This window comes from Hyperolius riggenbachi, chromosome 6 (genome assembly GCF_040937935.1).
Source record: "Hyperolius riggenbachi isolate aHypRig1 chromosome 6, aHypRig1.pri, whole genome shotgun sequence".
NCBI lineage: Eukaryota > Metazoa > Chordata > Amphibia > Anura > Hyperoliidae > Hyperolius > Hyperolius riggenbachi.
In genome coordinates, this window is record NC_090651.1 from 389,777,860 (window position 1) to 389,796,980 (window position 19,121).

Consider the following 19,121-nt stretch of genomic DNA (forward strand, 5'->3'; position numbering starts at 1 on the left):
TACATATTGAGACTTTATCCTCCCGCCTCCCCCCAGATCCTAGTTTAAAATCTCCTCCAACCGTTTAGCCATCTTCTCCCCCAATGCAGCTGCACCCTCCCCATTAAGGTGCAGCCCATCTCTGCTGTAGAACCTGTAGCCGACTGCAAAGTCTGCCCAGTTCTCCAGGAACCCAAACCCTTCCTTCCTACACCAATTTCTCAGGAGTTTGGTGTGCTTATGGGTGCAGGTTGCAGTTTTTCATGTTAGGAAGGTGTTTATGTTGGATGGGCTTTGGGAGGTGGGTATTAGAGCATTGTGGGGTAACACTGTTTCATGATGGGGGGATATATTTTATGTGTTGGGGAAATAGGGGTGTGACGCCGTCGATATGACATATCGAATGCGTCATGTAGTTACGAACGCTAGTCTTCGCAAACCAACCAAACTGACAGTTTTTGGTTTAAATACACTTTTTTTTCCCTTCGCCAAAGGGCTGGAGAAATCTTTTCATGGTCAGTTAATTAGCGTCCTGTGAAAAGACTCTCTGCCAGCACAGGGGACCCCCTGAGGTGTTTATGACCTCATCCATCAGGTGAAGGGTAGATATCAGTTGGCAGAAGCTCATAAATTGTAGCTTTCTCCAGCCTGATAGGCACCGACCCAGCAGGAGTCCGACACATAGCTGCCTTGTGGCCTGAGTTGAAAGGAGACAGGAATGATCCTTATCACGCCATCTGGGCACCCAAAGATTCAACAAAACTGTAGAAACTGTATTTAATAAATAGGCACAGTTTGGTAATATTTCTGGTGTTCCCAAGATCGCAGTTCCCTCAAATTCACGGAGTTTATTAGATTCCACATGACACTGGTCCTGAGAGATTTTCAGCCCTCTGGATCTTTCGGAACCAGTGCCAGTAAGGTGAAAGGGGGGGATGGTGCTATTAGCGATCCAGACTCCTCCTGTTTGGTATTAGCAGATTCACACACTTACGCTGATTGTGAATATTCATTCGGGTTCTTGATATTACCTACGGGCATGCTGAGAGCGGGCAAAATATGAATTGGCCCAAAACCTCTCCCTGCCTAAGGGGGCATTGCCTTATTCAAATTGCAAGGCTGAACTTGTATGTGTCATAACTCCTCCCACCTACAGTGAGGAACAAAACTGACATGATCCAAAAGTCCAGGGTCCTTTACCTTCAATCTGATGCCTAGTAACATCCTGGCAGCCCGCAGGGACACGGGCCAAAACCTCCATCTTTGAACTTTCTAACAAAGGCCTGTTGGCCGCATGGCAACCGCCATTTTGGGACTTTCGCCAAAGACTTGCGATTGCCGCATGGACTACCAATATCGGTATTTGAACTGTATATAATCAGACATTCTGTTCCTTTTCTTCCCTTCTCTCTGTCAATCAATCTGTTCTAAAATAAGCTGTGTGTATGTAGTTTAGAAATAAACTAACGATTTTATCGTTCAGTCTTGTGCCTGTTCTGGTCATCTGATTGCTGCTATAACGAATCTGCCCTCTGAAGAGTCAGTCATACTACCGCATTGTTTTATGATTTGCTTATGATTGTTGATTTGCTAGCTAGGTTGTAAATAACCATTTCTTCCTTCTAGGATTAGCTAGTACCAGATTTCCTGTGCGAAATCGATAACTTTCGTTTCTCGATTATAAATACAATTCGAGATTGCATCATATAGGGACCCAGTAACCTTTCTTTAACGTCACATTGCTCACAGTCTTTAAGCTGTCGGAAGTGACTATTCCCCGAACGGTGACTTGAGCGTGTTGAACGTGATTGGGCTGGCTACCGTATTATGATAGCGGGAGTCTCTTTCCTCCCTGAACTTGAGAGAGTGGTGGCAGTTTACTTTATTTACCCGATTTCCAGCGCGAAATCGATATTTTTAGTTTACCGATTGTATATACAATCAGAATTGTACATGTATGGGCACCTCCAACCAATCTTAACCGTTTACTACGCACACAGTGAATTTGCCTCCAGCAGTCTCTAGTGCATGAGACCTGCATGGCAACAGTGGCCTAGTAATACGGGATTGGTGGATGTTTGTCCCATTACATATTGTCGGCAGCTGCGTGACCAATCTTTATTGTCAGTCTGTTCACCGTACTTCCTGCGTATGCTAACGGGAGCAGATTAGACGGGATTGGCACGCTCTGTCGCCCTTTTCTTCTTCCCTCTGACGATCCAGCAACCGGTCTCGTTGTCCGTCTGCGCCCGTACTTCCTGCGTACGCTAACGGGAGCAGATCTCGACGGGATCGCGGGGCTGGATTGTCACATTGGTGGGCAGTGGTGGTGATAGCACACCCCAAAACCAGGCATAGCCAGCTTTTGGGAAATCAGAGCGCAAAGATCTGACAAACTAAGTCTTTGCAACCAGAATAATAAGACAGTGGTCGCTAAGTATCCTGTCTTGCAGAACCGAAGTTCTGGGCACAAAACGGTACACATTGATAGCGAATAGATTGGTTTACATTTCCTAACCTTTTCTTTGCTATACCCTATTCTTTCTTATACTCTTCTCTTCTGAATGTCTGATTCAGTTCAGGATCACCAAAATTGGTCAGTTCCTGACGTGCAAGCCCTCTGCGAATCGCACGGCATTGCTGCTTGCAGCACAAGCAAGGCTGAGCTGGTGGCATAACCCCAGAGATGGAATCCTTGTCGCCACCTTGCTTAATGCCTCTATTACCTGCAGTCCTGATAACCCCGGAGTGGTTGGCAAACCTGACTGACCAGGATCTGCGCATGTACCCGGAGTTACAAGAACTTCTGCTCCAGGAGGCAGAAGAACAGCGCCAGGAAGCAGAACGACAGCGGCAGTTCCTGAGAGAGGAGCGCCAGCATGAGGCAAAGATGCGCCGGCTAGAAACAGAGCGCCAAGAGCGACTGCGCCAGTGGGATCTCCAGGACAAAGAGCTACGGCTCCAGCGTGAATTGGAGTTGGCCCAGCTAACCCAATCGAATCAGCACTCTTCACTATGTGTTTCGGTGGAGAGATGCGAACCTCTACCCGTGACCCCCACCGCAAAACTTCCTGCCATGGAAGAGGGCACGGAACGAGACTTTCCTGTATGCACCTCTGAGAGGGCGTACCATCAGGTTCCTGTACCTGACAGCCAGAGAACCCTGGTGTTGGACAGTCACAGAACACTGTCCCCAGACTTGGAAGGAGGTAAGCCTACTGCATTCGCTCCTCCTGGTCCGGTGAGCTTTGCGCCACCGAGACCTGCAGCTGCTGCTATTGCTGCATCCCAGTCTGACACACCTGCCATTCACACGTGTAATCTTTGTGGCCAGACAGGCCACATACAGTTCTTCTGTCCCAAGAGGAAAAGAACGACCGTCCCTAGCCCGAAGATGGCTAGCAACCCTGATCCGTCACCTGCATCACCCTCTGCACAGCCTGTCAGCGTGTCAGAGATGCTCTACGGTTCCAGAAATCTTCACAGTGCTCCAGTGGACGACCAGATCATCTTTTGCTCCAGTGCTCCAGAAGCAGATGTTTCCTTGGTCTGTTCCGACCTTGCCACAGCGGAAGATATTCTCCCACAAAAGCTCCTCACCCTGACTGAAGTCAGGCCCAACCACCACAACCCTGTTATCCCAGGTCCCCAGAAGGCCGGATGGGGGGGTGGGTTTTCCAGAGCGGGCTGTTGCCGAGTTTCCCTCTCCTCCTGTGCTTGGCACTGATCTAGGCACGCTTGTGTGCCCTTCGGAATTTTCTGCTGATATGCAGGAGTTCCCAGCAGGACTCCCTGACCACCAGGTACTGTACAAGCCTTTGGGAAAACAGGGAGATGTCAAACCCTTACCTGCTATTGCTACTGTACCTAACGCCGCTGGGCGGGAGGTACCCTCAGATTTATATGTACCAGCAACTGACTGTCTTTTATCCCTTTCTGCACCTGTTATTACTAATGAAATTGCATGTGTCAGTGATAATTGTGATAGAAACGCTGTACATTCTTTGGCCATTACATGCTCTATGGCCAGCCGCATGAACTCAGAGCTGACAGCAGGGATCCCCTCTGACAATTCTGACTTTCAGGCGGGTGACACACATGCTAAAACTGACATATCATGTTATGCAAATGCTTTTGATAATGTTGTGCATGTTTGTGAGAGTACGCTGGGTGACGCCTTCAGTGTCACCGGTAGTCCGGACTCAGGACTATCTGGAGGAGTCTTGACTTCCCCTGATATCTCTGACCCCCAGACCAATGTCGATATTGACGTGATTTTGATTTACCCAAAAGGTGATGTTTATTGTGGTATACCTGTGCAGACAGACACACACAGTACTGTTGGAACCTGAGCTCAGAGCCTGCAGGCATTCCTGTCAGCTCTGACCCCAGAGAGTTTGATTTTCAGCAGCTGACCTCAGATCACACTAGGCAGCTGGCTGAGACTTGTAGTCCCACATCCGTGAGGATACTACAGAGCGACTCCAACCTGCGTGCGCTTAGTGGCCAGACCGCTAAGCCGCCAGCAGTGGAAGCTCCACTACGGGTGTACAGGGAAAATGGTAACTACTCCAGTGAACCCATTCCCCATGTAACTGACACCCCAGGTGAAAGCATGGTCCATGTGGATCTGTTAGAAGCCCAGTCAGATAGAACGTTAGTTCTGGGGGAGCACGGCCAATTAGAACAGGAAGACACAGGTCCCCTGCCAGGCTTGATAGCTCCCACACGAGAATTGGCGGATGATGTGAAAGTCACCCCCCACCTCTCGTACTCCCCGAAGGCCTCGCTGAAGCGCACTGCGCCCCCACAGCGAAATCTTCGCAGCAACCCTGGGCAGGATACAGCAGTTCACAGAAGGGACCCGGGGACTCACAAGCCCTTATGGCAGATCCCCTACAGCGCCTCTCCGGAGGTGCAAGCAAAAGTGAAGATGAAGTATGAGGAGATGTTACAGATGTCTGTCCTCCGCAAATCCTCTAGCTCACAGACCACTATGTTCTGTGAGGCCTATAGGATCACCCTCGGTGATCTGTTGGATTGACTGGCATCCGCCAACTACCTAACGATCATAGATCGGAGCTACGGATACTGGCAGATTCCAACCGTGCCCAAGGCACGCCTGGAATCCACATTCACCCTGCCCTTGGACTTAAACGCCTCGATGCGGATGTCTTTTGGCATGATGAATGCCCAAGCCACCTTTCTCCAGGCGTGGAACGACCTGTGGAAGAGCAAGCACGGTTGTACAGTCACGTACCCGGATGACATCCCTGTGTTCCCACCGACGTGGGAGCAACACTGCGATCACTCGTCCCTGGTACTAGGACAGCTGTCAGCTGACAATCTGACCGTTGAACCAGATGCAGATCAGATTGTCATGACAGAGGTACAGGCCTCTCTGGGAACAGCGGGATACTACAGGACGTTTGCGAAGCCCTGTAGCCTCCTGGCTAAACCACTGACCAACACAAAAAGGGCAACCCCCAAGGTCATGTGGAACCCAGGCTTCCCCGCTGTACTGAGCCCAAGTAGCAAGTTGGTATTGCTTCAGTCAAGGTCCTGCTAACCGCTCCTTCCCCAATCTTGTAAAGGGGGGAGATGTGACGCCGTCGATATGACATATCGAATGCGTCATGGAGTTACGAACGCTAGTCTTCGCAAACCAACCAAACTGACAGTTTTTGGTTTAAATACACTTTTTTTTCCCTTCGCCAAAGGGCTGGAGAAATCTTTTTATGGTCAGTTAATTAGCCTCCTGTTGAAAAGATTCTCTGCCAGCACAGGGGACCCCCTGAGGTGTTTATGACCTCATCCATCAGGTGAAGGGTAGATATCAGTTGACAGAAGCTCATAAATTGTAGCTTTCTCCAGCCTGATAGGCACCGACCCAGCCGGAGTCTGACACATAGCTGCCTTGTGGCCTGAGTTGAAAGGAGACAGGAATGATCCTTATCACGCCATCTGGGCACCCAAAGATTCAACAAAACTGTAGAAACTGTATTTAATAAATAGGCACAGTTTGGTAATATTTCTGGTTTTCCCAAGATCGCAGTTCCCTCAAATTCACGGAGTTTATTAGATTCCACATGACACTGGTCCTGAGAGATTTTCAGCCCTCTGGATCTTTCGGAACCAGTGCCAGTAAGGTGAAAGGGGGGGACGGTGCTGTTAGCGATCCAGACTCCTCGTGTTTGGTATTAGCAGATTCACACACTTACGCTGATTGTAAATATTCATTCAGGTTCTTGATATTACGTACGGGCATGCTGAGAGCGGGCAAAATATGAATTGGCCCAAAACCTCTCCCTGTCTAAGGGGACATTGCCTTATTCAAATTGCAAGGCTGGACTTGTATGTGTCATAACTCCTCCCACCTACAGTGAGGAACAAAAACTGACATGATCCAAAAGTCCAGGGTCCTTTACCTTCAATCTGATGCCTAGTAACATCCTGGCAGCCCGCAGGGACACGGGCCAAAACCTCCATCTTTGAACTTTCTAACAAAGGCCTGTTGGCCGCATAGCAACCGCCATTTTGGGACTTTCGCCAAAGACTTGCGATTGCCGCATGGACTACCAATATCGGTATTTGAACTGTATATAATCGGACATTCTGTTCCTTTTCTTCCCTTCTCTCGGTCAATCAATCTGTTCTAAAATAAGCTGTGTGTATGTAGTTTAGAAATAAACTAACGATTTTATCGTTCAGTCTTGTGCCTGTTCTGGTCATCTGATTGCTGCTATAACGAATCTGCCCTCTGAAGAGTCAGTCATACTACCGCATTGTTTTATGATTTGCTTATAAATTGTTGATTTGCTAGCTAGGTTGTAAATAACCGTTTCTTCCTTCTAGGATTAGCTAGTACCAGATTTCCTGTGCGAAATCGATAACTTTCGTTCCTCGATTGTAAATACAATTCGAGATTGCATCATATAGGGACCCAGCAACCTTTCTTTAACGTCACATTGCTCACAGTCTTTAAGCCGTCGGAAGTGACTATTCCCCGAACGGTGACTTGAGCGTGTTGAACGTGATTGGGCTGGCTACCGTATTATGATAGCGGGAGTCTCTTTCCTCCCTGAACTTGAGAGAGTGGTGGCAGTTTACTTTATTTACCCGATTTCCAGCGCAAAATCGATATTTTTAGTTTACCGATTGTATATACAATCAGAATTGTACATGTATGGGCACCTCCAACCAATCTTAACCGTTTACTACGCACACAGTGAATTTGCCAGCAGCCTCTAGTGCATGAGACCTGCATGGCAACAGTGGCCTAGTAATACGGGATTGGTGGATGTTTGTCCCATTACATATTGTCGGCAGTTGTGCGACCAATCTTTATTGTCAGTCTGTTCACCGTACTTCCTGCGTATGCTAACGGGAGCAGATTAGACGGGATTGGCACGCTCTGTCGCCCTTTACTTTCTTACCTCTGACGATCCAGCAACCGGTCTCGTTGTCCGTCTGCGCCCGTACTTCCTGCGTACGCTAACGGGAGCAGATCTCGACGGGATCGCGGGGCTGGATTGTCACAAGGGGTACATAGCATTCTATTGGGGGGCTGTATCTGACAAGTCATGCAGCTCTGACATCAGAACAACCCCTCACCCAGCTGCCAGGACTCTGTGTAATGCATAATACACAGCAGCCACTCCCATGGTGAGCCTGATTTCAACTTCAGCTAGTGCTCTGTTATTTGGATTTCAGATTATCACACTGGCTAAATTAAGAATAATTTTCAGGAATTTTAAAGGAATAATTAAGGAAGCTGAGCTGTGATTTTGGACCCAATAGTTTTCCTCCTTCCCTCCCCCAATACTGCTCTGTGAAAGCTCTAAAACAGTGGTTCTCAAACTACGGCCCGCGGGCCACATGCGGCCCACCAAGGTTTTTTCACTGTCCCCCCCAAACATAAAAATGTATTACTTATAGATGTGGCCCACTGCACCTTTAAATATCAGTGGCCTGCATATAGAATAGCAGTGCTGGCCCCACCCATCTCCTCCGGGCATGATTGGGGGGAATCAATTCCTAGATTCAATGTAATGTTTTTCAACATCATTTTATGTATGTTCCGGCCCCCCGGCAGTCTGAAGTATGTTGACACGGCCCTTGACTGAAAACGTTTGGGAATCCTTGCTCTAAAAGATGAATGAGTGAGCAGAAGCCCTTTCTACTTGAGCCATTGCTCTGGGTCGCCTCCTGCTGGTCACATGACTAAATGTTGGAGCACTGCTTGTGTTGGCTGTACAGGAGGGCAAAGTTATCAAACACTTCAGCCTACAGGGTTGAGAATTTTTTACATCTGAGCAATTTTCACCTCCCATTCATTTGCCATTAACTTTATCACTACTCATCACAATGAATTGATCTATATCTTGTTTTTTCCGCCACCAATTAGGCTTTCTGTGGGTGGTACATTTTGCTAAGAGCCACTTTACTGTAAATGCATTTTTACAGGATGAATAAGAAAAAAAGGGAAAAAAATCATTATTTCTCAGTTTTCAGCCATTATAGTTTTAAAATAATACATGCCTCCATAATTAAAACTCACGTATTGTATTTGCCCATATGTCCCGGTTATTACACCGTTAAAATTATGTCCCTATCACAATATATGGCGACAATATTTTATTTTGAAATAAAGGTGCATTTTTTTCAATTCGCGTCCATCACTATTTAGAAGCCCATAATTTAATAAATCATATTGATATACTCCTTTGACATGAATATTTAAAAAGTTTAGACCCTTAGGTAACTATTTATGTTTTTTTTTAATTATTATTGTATTTTTTATTTTATTTTTTATTAAAACTTGTATGTAGGTATTTTTTGGTGTGGGAGGTAAACAGGGGATTGTAAATGTTTCAAAATGTATTTATTCAATGTTAAGTGTTTTTGGTGTAGTTTGCTATTTGGCCACAAGATGGCCACAGTCAAAAAGTCCTGGGAGCGATCGATCTCGCTCCCAGGAAGAAGATAAAAGCAGGGGAACTTTTTGATCTCAGTAAAGCCGCTGCGTCTGAAGAGACGCTGTCGGCTTTTCTCCGGGGGGGGGGGGGGGCGATCAGTGAAAGGGATTTATAATCCCTTTCATTGATCGCTGGGCTAACGGCCCCCAGCGGGAGCGTGCACGGGGGGGTGGGGGGAGGGGGGCGGGAGCACGCGCGACCCGTGTGAGTGCACGCAGCCTAACTGGACGAAAAATTTCGTCCAATTAGGGTGAAGTGGTTAAAACAGATCCGAGATGAAAAACTAACTATAACAAGTAACTTGTCTATATATCTTATCCAAAGTTTAGATAGTTTGCACAACAAATCTAGCTGCAAACAGCTTCAATAGTATATGATTATTTCTTCCTGTGATACAATGAGGGCGGTCTTGTTCTGCTTGTGATCATTACACACAGGCAAGCTGCTCTGCATCTCCAGCCCTCAGCCTGTGAAAACTCCACTCCCCTCTCCTCCTCCCTCCTCCTTTCTGCCTCTGAAATCTCTGGCTAGTAACCTCCTCCTCCCCCTGCCCAGACAGAGCTCCCATAAGCCCTTGCTGTGGTGCCAAGGCACTCTAAAAAAGCTGTAGGTGAGGCTTGTTTAGTTTATAGGGAATTAGAGTATTAAAACAAAAAAAAAAGTATTTGGCTTGAGGAATGCCCTATAAACTATATGAAAGGAACACAATTATGCAATGAGTAAAATTTTATCTCGGATCCACTTTAAAGGGAAATGTCCAGTTTCAAAATAACATTAAGCTCAAATTGCAACCATGGCAACAGCATTGTGTTTGGAGTACAGAATGCTTATTCTGTGGAACACCTTTACTTGCAGCACACTTTTTCTTTGCATTACACAAATGCATTGTTCATTTAAATGACCAAACTGGCTGGGCTTGCAAAGCTCTCTTCCTGTGCCAATATTCAATGCTGCTTGCCTGGGAGAACTGCAAGTCATGCAGGCTCCTCCCCTTATCCAATCATCACCCGCCTGAGGTAGTGAGGGAGGAGCTTGAAGGTAGCACCACCTTGTCATCATTTCCTTTTAACACACCTCCTCCATGTGCTTCAGAGCAGAGGGCAGAGGAAGAAGATGGGTGGGATCAGCTGATGGCTGGGGAAGCCCCGCCCACTCTGCTGACAGCTCCATGCTTTCTGTGTTCAGATCTCTGGGTCATGCTGACTTTATGGAAGGGAAGTTCTGTAAAGCAGCCGCATGTACTATGAGACATGTGCTAATAGCGGCACTGTCCCCTGCTCACCTCACTAACAATGCGAGATCCGGCAGGTGTATAAATATCCGGTACAGTACACCGCACTCACTAATCACACCGCCGGAGGCCATTGTTCCCTCCTGTAGCTGGTAACAGGCATGCTGTGATAAGAACATTTTACTGTATGATCTGTGCATGATTACTGATTCTTCTCATTAGGTTTTCACCTGGAAAATACGTTTTTACTTCTCCAATTACTTCATGTTCTGTACAATATCCGTAGAGTATAGCTGCCTGTCTGTGCTCCCCCAGATAAGAGCGGGACCGCTCCCCCAGATAAGAGCAGGACTCCTCCCCCAGATCAGACTAGAACTCCTCCCCAGATAAGAGCGGGACCATTCCCCCAGATAAGAGCAGGACTCCCCCCAGATAAGAGCAGAACTCCTCCTCCAGATAAGAGTGGGACCACTCCCCCAGATAAGAGCAGGACTCCCCAAAGATAAGAGCAGAACTCCTCCTCCAGATAAGAGCGGGACCACTCCCCCAGATAAGAGCAGGACTCCTCCTCAGATAAGAGCGAGACTCCTCCCCCAGATGAGAACAGGACCGCTCCCCCAGAAATGAGCAGAACTCCTCACGCAGATCAGAGCAGAACTCCTCCCCCAGATAAGAGTGGGACCGCACCCCTAGATATGAGCAGAAGTCCTCCCACAGATCTCATCAGAATAGCACTCTTCCCCCAGATAAGAGCGGGACCACTCCCCCAGATAAGAGCAGGACTCCCCAAAGATAAGAGCAGAACTCCTCCTCCAGATAAGAGCGGGACCACTCCCCCAGATAAGAGCAGGACTCCTCCCCCAGATCAAAGTAGAACTCCTCCCCCAGATAAGAGTGGGACCACTCCCCCAGATGAGAGCAGGACTCCCCCCCAGATAAGAGCAGAACTCCTCCCGCAGATCAGAGCAGAACTCCTCCCACAGATAAAAGAGGAACCACTCCCCCAGATTAGAGCGGGACCGCACCCCCAGATAAGAGCAGGACTCCTCCCCCAGATAAGAGCAGGACTCCTCCTCAGATAAGAGCGAGACTCCTCCCCCAGATGAGAACAGGACCGCTCCCCCAGAAATGAGCAGAACTCCTCACGCAGATCAGAGCAGAACTCCTCCCCCAGATAAGAGTGGGACCGCACCCCTAGATATGAGCAGAAGTCCTCCCACAGATCACAGCAGGACTCCTCCCCCAGATAAGAGCAGGACCACCCCCCAAATAAGAGCAGAGCTCCTCCCCCACATAAGAGTGGGACCGCACCCCCAGATATGAGCAGAACTCCTCCCCCAGATCACAGCAGGACTCTTCCCCAGATAAGAGTAGGACCCCCCCCCCCAATAAGAGCAGAACTCCTCCCCAGATAAGAGCTGAACTCCTCCCCCAGATAAGAGCAAACGCCGGCCAAATAAGAGCAGAACTGCTCCCCCTGAGATAAGAGCAAGACTCCTCCCCAGATAAGAACAGGACTCCTCCCCCCAGATAAGAGCAGAACTCCTCCCGCATACAACAGCAGGACTCCTCCCACAGATTAGAAGTGAATTGCATGGTACTGAAGTGTACACAGCAATTAGCTTCCACAAGTTGTTAAGTATTTGCAACTATTCCAAACTAGCTTTAAAGTTGAAGCCATGTACAGACACTAGATGAAGCTTTGCCATAGCCAGGCAATACAGTCCGCCTCAGGGGAGATTTGTGGGTGCATCTAGTGTGTGTACAGTGGCCGCCATACATCACCAACATGCTGCATCCTTAGCCACGCCCAAGCAGCAACCCTATCATCCCCTCCACTTCCTCCTGCTTGCAGGAAGCCATGCTGTTGTGTGCTACTCTTCAGCCCCCTCCTCCTTCCATAGCAGTAGACACGTTGCTAGCCAGTAGGCTAGAGACACATTTGTATAGATCTTGGTTATGATTTGTCACCCCAAGGATCGATCCCTGATAACTGCAGGACAACAGGATCGGCAAGTGTGTACTTCGCCCTGCCCACTCTGCTGACAGCTCCATGCTTTCTGTGTACAGATCTCCGGGTCATGCTGACTTTACTGAAGGGAATTTCAGCATCAGAAACACTTCCTATATCTATAGCTGTACATTGGTATATAACCCCGCCTCCCAGTGATGTCACAGCCTAGGCTATGATGTCACAAATCCTTCGCCTCCAAGTGCCCTCTGGCAGACCTGGGCCCTAGTTCAGTTTACTTTTTCTCATAAGTTTTCTCCGTATATACCCGTCCCTGTCTGTTTACTCCCGTCGTGTTCACGTGCCCGTAGCCTCCTACCGTGGCGCACAGATTGGTGAAAGGGAACATATGTTCCCATCCACCACCACTTTAAGTGTTTAACCTCCTCGGTGTTCAGTTTTTCCTGGATTTCTGTGCAAAAAGTGTTTGTTATTTTTTATAACCTTTTTTCCTGTAACTAACCAAAACGTGTCAAGCAAGGGTCTAGTGTACACTTTCAGTATAATAGAAGCTTGAAACTCAAAATCAAAACTAAACGTCAAAATTACTTCCCAAAATAAATCTCTGATCATTTACAATTATGAGCTGCAGCTGCTCATCCTGCTGCACTAATACAAATGTAAGGGTGGTCATTAATCGAGCGATGATTGGCAGATCTGACCAAGAGACCAATCTCTCTAATCGAATCTGATTAGAGAGAGATCCGTCAGCTGCCCATACACCACAGGCTGATTCCCTATCTATTTTAGTATAAAATAGGAGCAGGTAGTTTCTATTTCATCATTCCCTCCCTATTCACTCTCCAAAAATCACATACTTACCTAAGGAGAGGGAGGTCTCCGGATCCTATTGACGCTTCCAATGGTGTCCTCCGTTCCCCTGTTGCCTCATTTACACTTTAAGAGGAGGAAATGGGAGGGTAATAGGAGGGAACGTTGCAGCAATCCCGCCTCTTCCTGTCTGAAAATTTTGACTTTAGCCAAAAGTCAAATCTTTTAAGGAGTGATTACTGAGTTTGGGGTGATGAGGAGAGGAACGGACGTAGCACAGAGGTATGTGGACCCGGCATGAACATTCCTCTCTACTTAGCTAGCTTTACCTCAGGTGGCACCCGAGGCAAAAATAAATGAATGAAATAAACAACTATATCTATCTTCCTTCTCCTAAAAATGACTCTTTACGATATTCCACAGTTTTATTTTATGTTTAAATCTACTTTTTTTAAGTTTTAACTGTTTTATTGTTTTTGCTCAATGACACATTCATTGTAGTATATTCCAGAGCTAAAATCTATGAACTACTGACCCTTTTTATTTCCTTCCTACTCTCAGAAGCCATTTTCTGCTTGGGAAGTGTTATATAGTTGGAATTTCTTATCAGTGAGGGTCACACTGCAGTCACTTCCTGTCTGAGTCAGGACTGAGTCAGCCACTTACATACCTGATATTTAACTCTTTCAGGCAGAGAAAGAAAAAAAGGAACACAGCATTGATATTAGTGTGCTTGGCACTGTACATACCCATGTGTATCTCATCACGTCACATGTCAGTTCAGGTATCCTTGATGGGATGGTAGGATTTTGGTGCTGCACCAGGTGGTTGGCATATTTATATTCTATAGTGAGCTTCTCCTTAGGACTGTCCAGCTTGGACCAGACATCATTGTACTCTAATGGGTTTGTTGGCTGAGACGCTGCTGCAGAACCTTTATAATGATGGCCGCATTAGGACAGCGATTGGTTCCAGACTAGAAAGCTGAGCTGGGGCTAGATGGTATCGTCGCCCAGACAGCCTGGCGGAGCGCCTGCGCATTCATCTAATCGCAATCAAGAAGACGTGAGCTTATCTGAGCTCTCTGCTGCAGCACGACCTCATTGACTCTTCCTCTGATAATCTGCCATGGGCAGCACCACTTTCCCTCTCGCTCCCAGACTCCTCCTCCGCCATTTTCTTCAGACCTTTTTTCCCCCCCAAAAAATGTACGCAAAACCTCTGCAGTGTTTTCAACCGTTACCTTGTAGGATGCGGCACGCAATGAGTTAAAGAGAACTCGTCGTTCCTCTCCCCAATACTTGCAAAAATTAATGTAAGGTAGGAGATCCCCCCGACCGCGCAGCCGCTAGCCCGTGGTCGCTGCGCGAATTCATTTCTGCCCGCCTGACTCTTTTCTCTCTCTTCATTTATTTATTTATTTTTTAGACCTTTCAGTTTCTCTTCTGCAAAACATTTTTTCCCCCACGCCATTCTACGGAGGTAAATAAAACGTATATACGTACAGTGAGAGGCGGATGGGCGCGTGCGTTCCTCTGGCAGGCCGGGGAAAAAAGGACCGCAGGAGGAGGAGAACTGGTACTGCAGAGGTTAAACTTCTGTCTCGCGGGAGGTCACTTTGGGACGCTGAATATCTGTTTCATGTCCCCGCCCTGCTGCAAAATCTTGTCTCCGCCAGGCGGATCAGCTTAGGAAGTTAACTCAGATACTGCTGGAGCCGCTGCGACAGGCTTCCGCCTAAAACCGCGCAGAACCGCCAGCACAATGCAGATTTGTAACAAATTGTGTAAATTCTCAAGCTGCAGCGGCCTATGGTGAAATTCCAGGCTCTGTTACATAAGCGTACGTTCTGTCGCAATAACAAAAGCTGCTTTAGGTAAAGCCTTCCATGAGTGACTGGTGATCCGCATGCTTCAGAAACCTGCCCCTCTTCTTCCAGCGGGATACAGAACGGGATCAGAACCGCACCTTGCAGCATTCCGGACTGAGGGAACCACAGCTCCCAACTGTCCCTCTGTTTTCCTCATTTGTCCCTCTTTCAGGACTGATGTTTAGATCTATATAAACACATATATTATTCTATTGGAAAATGTATTTAATTGACTAAACTTTATTCTCAGTGTTTTAATTGTATTTCTTATTTTCTAATGTTAATATGAAGGAAACGTAGTGATGATAGAAAGGACCAGTGTGGTTTGAATTCTAAAATGACAACATTTGCTTATGAATTCTTTATGGTATGTCTGACTGAGGTGTGGTGGGGGCGTGACAAGGGGAGTAGTGGGGGTGTGGCTAGGGGGTGTGGCTGGGGCGTGTCTTGAAGGTGTCTCCCTTTGTTATTGCAAAATGTTTAGAGGTATGGGGAATCTGAAGTGAGAGGGGTATGGAGGGTGACATATTTATTTCTTTGTAAACAATGCAGATTGACTGGTTGTCCTGCTGATCCTCTGACTCTTATACTTCTAGCCACAGCCCCTGAACAAGCATGCAGCAGATCAGGTGCTCTGACTGAAGTGTGACTGGATTAGCTGCATGCTTGTTCCAGGTGTGTGATTCAGATGCTACTGCAGCCAAAGAGATCAGCAGTACAGCCAGAAACCAATATGGTAGGGTATGGTTAAAATTTCATCTCAATGGCCATCACTAGTAGATTATGGTTGTGATCTCATCTCAATGATCATCTGTAGTAGAGTATGGTCGTGTGATCTCATCTCAATGGCATCTCTAGTAGAGTATGGTCGTGTGATGTCATCTCCATGGTCATCACTAGTAGAGTATGGTTGTGTGATCTCATCTCAATGGCATCTCTAGTAGAGTATGGTCGTGTGATCTCATCTCAGTGGCCATCACTAGTAGAGTATGGTCGTTTGATCTCATCTCAATGGCCATCACTTGTTAGAGTATGGTTTTGTGATCTCATCTCAGTGGCCATCACTAGTAGAGTATGGTCGTGTGATCTCATCTCAATGGCCATCACTAGTAGAGTATGGTTTTGTGATCTCATCTCAGTGGCCATCACTAGTAGAGTATGGTCGTGTGATCTCATCTCAATGGCATCTCTAGTAGAGTATGGTCGTGTGATCTCATCTCAATGGCATCTCTAGTAGAGTATGGTCGTGTGATCTCATCTCAGTGGCCATCACTAGTAGAGTATAGTCGTGTGATCTCATCTCAATGGCATCTCTAGTAGAGTATGGTCGTATGATCTCATCTCAATGGTATCTCTAGTAGAGTATGGTCGTGTGATCTCATCTCAATGGCCATTACTAGTAGAGTATGGTTTTGTGATCTCATCTCAGTGGCCATCACTAGTAGAGTATGGTCGTGTGATCTCATCTCAGTGGCCATCACTAGTAGAGAATGGTCGTGTGATCTCATCTCAATGGTATCTCTAGTAGAGTGTGGTCGTGTGATCTCATCTCAGTGGCCATCACTAGTAGAGTATGGTTGTGTGATCTCATCTCAGTGGCCATCTCTAGTAGAGTATGGTTGTGATCTCATCTCAATGGCCATCTCTAGGAGAGTATGGTCGTGTGATCTCATCTCAGTGACCATCACTAGTAGAGTATGGTCGTGTGATCTCATCGCAATGGCCATCACTAGTAGAGTATGGTTGTGTGATGTCATCTCAATGGCTATCTCTAGTAGAGTATGGCACGTGTGATTTCATCTCAATGGCCATCTCTAGTAGAGTATGGTCGTGTGATGTCATCTCAATGGTCATCACTAGTAGAGTATGGTTGTGTGATCTCATCTCAATGGCATCTCTAGTAGAGTATGGTCATGTGATCTCATCTCAATGGCCATCACTAGTAGAGTATGGTCGTGTGATCTCATCTCTATGGCCATCTCTAGTAGAGTATGGTTGTGTGATCTCATCTCTATGGCCATCTCTAGTAGAGTATGGTTGTGTGATCTCATCTCAATGGCATCTCTAGTAGAGTATGGTCATGTGATGTCATCTCAATGGCCATCACTAGTAGAGTATGGCCGTGTGATCTCATCTCAATGGCATCTCTAGTAGAGTATGGCCGTGTGATCTCATCTCAATGGCATCTCTAGTAGAGCATGGTCGTGTGATCTCATCTCAATGGCCATCTCTAGTAGAGTATGGTCGTGTGATGTCATCTCAATGGTCATCACTAGTAGAGTATGGTTGTGTGATCTCATCTCAATGGCATCTCTAGTAGAGTATGGTTGTGTGATCTCATCTCAATGGCCATCACTAGTAGAGTATGGTCGTGTGATCTCATCTCAATGGCCATCACTAGTAGAGTATGGCCGTGTGATCTCATCTCAATGGCATCTCTAGTAGAGTATGGTCGTGTGATGTCATCTCAATGGCCATCTGTGAGAATCTGCTCAGCTGCCTGTGCAGACAGGCAGCGTTTTGACCACTGTTCACCTCTGCATTCTGCAGGTCTCTTTAAGAGAGACCTATTGTCAGTTCTGCAGCTTGCTGCTGAGGAATTTGCATACATTCGTTATGCAAATCCCCTACCTGCCTCCTGTGATGACTGGCAGTATAAAGGTTGGGATTACCCACAGTCCTTTGCTGGTCATTCCTTCAGGGTTTGTAGTATACACTCCTAGTGAGTGTCAGCCATGCTACTTCTCGTTGAAGATTCGTTTAGAGTTATTCGTGGGACTGCGCTAGGCAGATTCCCTAGTCTAGTTAGGATTGTATTATTTGTATTGCCTGTTCTGTCTGTCTGTGGGGTGCTAACCAGAGCAGCGGTTGCTACTGGTAGGCCCTTCTGTTCTGTTATTATCTTCTCTGGATCGCACTAGTCTCTTTGCGCTAGTGCTGTGGATCCTTCTGTTCTGTCTCCTGGGATCGTGCTAGCCACTTTTCGCTAGCGCTGTGGATCCTTCTGTTCTGTCTCCTGGGATCGCGCTAGGCACTTTTCGCTAGCGCTGTGGATCCTTCTGTTCTGTCTCCTGGGATCGCGCTAGCCACTTTTCGCTAGCGCTGTGGATCCTTCTGTTCTTTCTCCTGGGATCGCGCTAGCCACTTTTCGCTAGCGCTGTGGATCCTTCTGTTCTGTCTCCTGGGATCGAGCTAGCCACTTTTCGCTAGCGCTGTTGATCCTTCTGTTCTGTCTCCTGGGATCGCGCTAGCCACTTTTCGCTAGCGCTGTGGATCCTTCTGTTCTGTCTCCTGGGATCGCGCTAGCCACTTTTCGCTAGCGCTGTGGATCCTTCTGTTCTGTCTCCTGGGATCGCGCTAGCCACTTTTCGCTAGCGCTGTGGATCCTTCTGTTCTGCTACTTTGTCTTCCTGAATCGCACTAACCGCTAGCGGTAGCGGCTGTGGATCTTTCTGATCTGTGTTTCTGCTTGGATCACACTTGCTCTGACGGAAGAGCGGTGGATCCTTTCTGCCTAGTTCCTGTTTCACGTTTGTCTGTCTTGTCTGATTCGAAACGCTTGCTGTAGGCTCGGTGAGGTAACCGTTAAGCAAGCGCTCGCGTTCTCTGTTTCGTGTTTGTCTGTCTTTGGTTAGTTAGGCGTGCTTGTCTCTGTTGTGCGTAACACGCGGAGACCGCGCACGAACGCGTGCACTGTTGCGAATGAGTGCGGTGTTCGCGTTCAGCTAGCATTTGTTATTTTCTTTATCTTTCTCTTTGTATGATTTGCTGTGCCTTTGCTACCCTTGTGCTCTGTCCTGCTCAGTCTTGTGTCGCTATTGGCAATCGCCATTCTTGCGATTGCGTTTCCTACTTCGTTTCCGCCGTTGTGTGTTCGGCGTCGCTGGGTGGTGACTAATTTGGTGGGCACACATTGGTTCTGTCCCTTTGCTCTGTTCCCTGTGGGCTATTCAGCCCTGCCTGATCGTACCTTGTCCCGGATCTGTACAATTCCCATTTGGCATCTGTGGCTGTGCAGCGGCTGTGTTCGCCTGCACTCCACAGTGCCATCTGCCGGTGGGAATTGCCCTCTGCGGGTGCATAGCACCTAGCCTGGGTGTCCGCAATAATACGGTTGTGGAGGAAATCCGCCGCGTCAGCGCACGTCTGGTGCGCTGACCACGGAGACGATTCCACAATCGTTACAGAATGACCAGCCAAACCAAAATTCCCAGGGCAGAGGGAACCTTCGATTTTGTTCAGATGTCATTGCCTGAGGCAAAGGCATATGTGGATCCTATT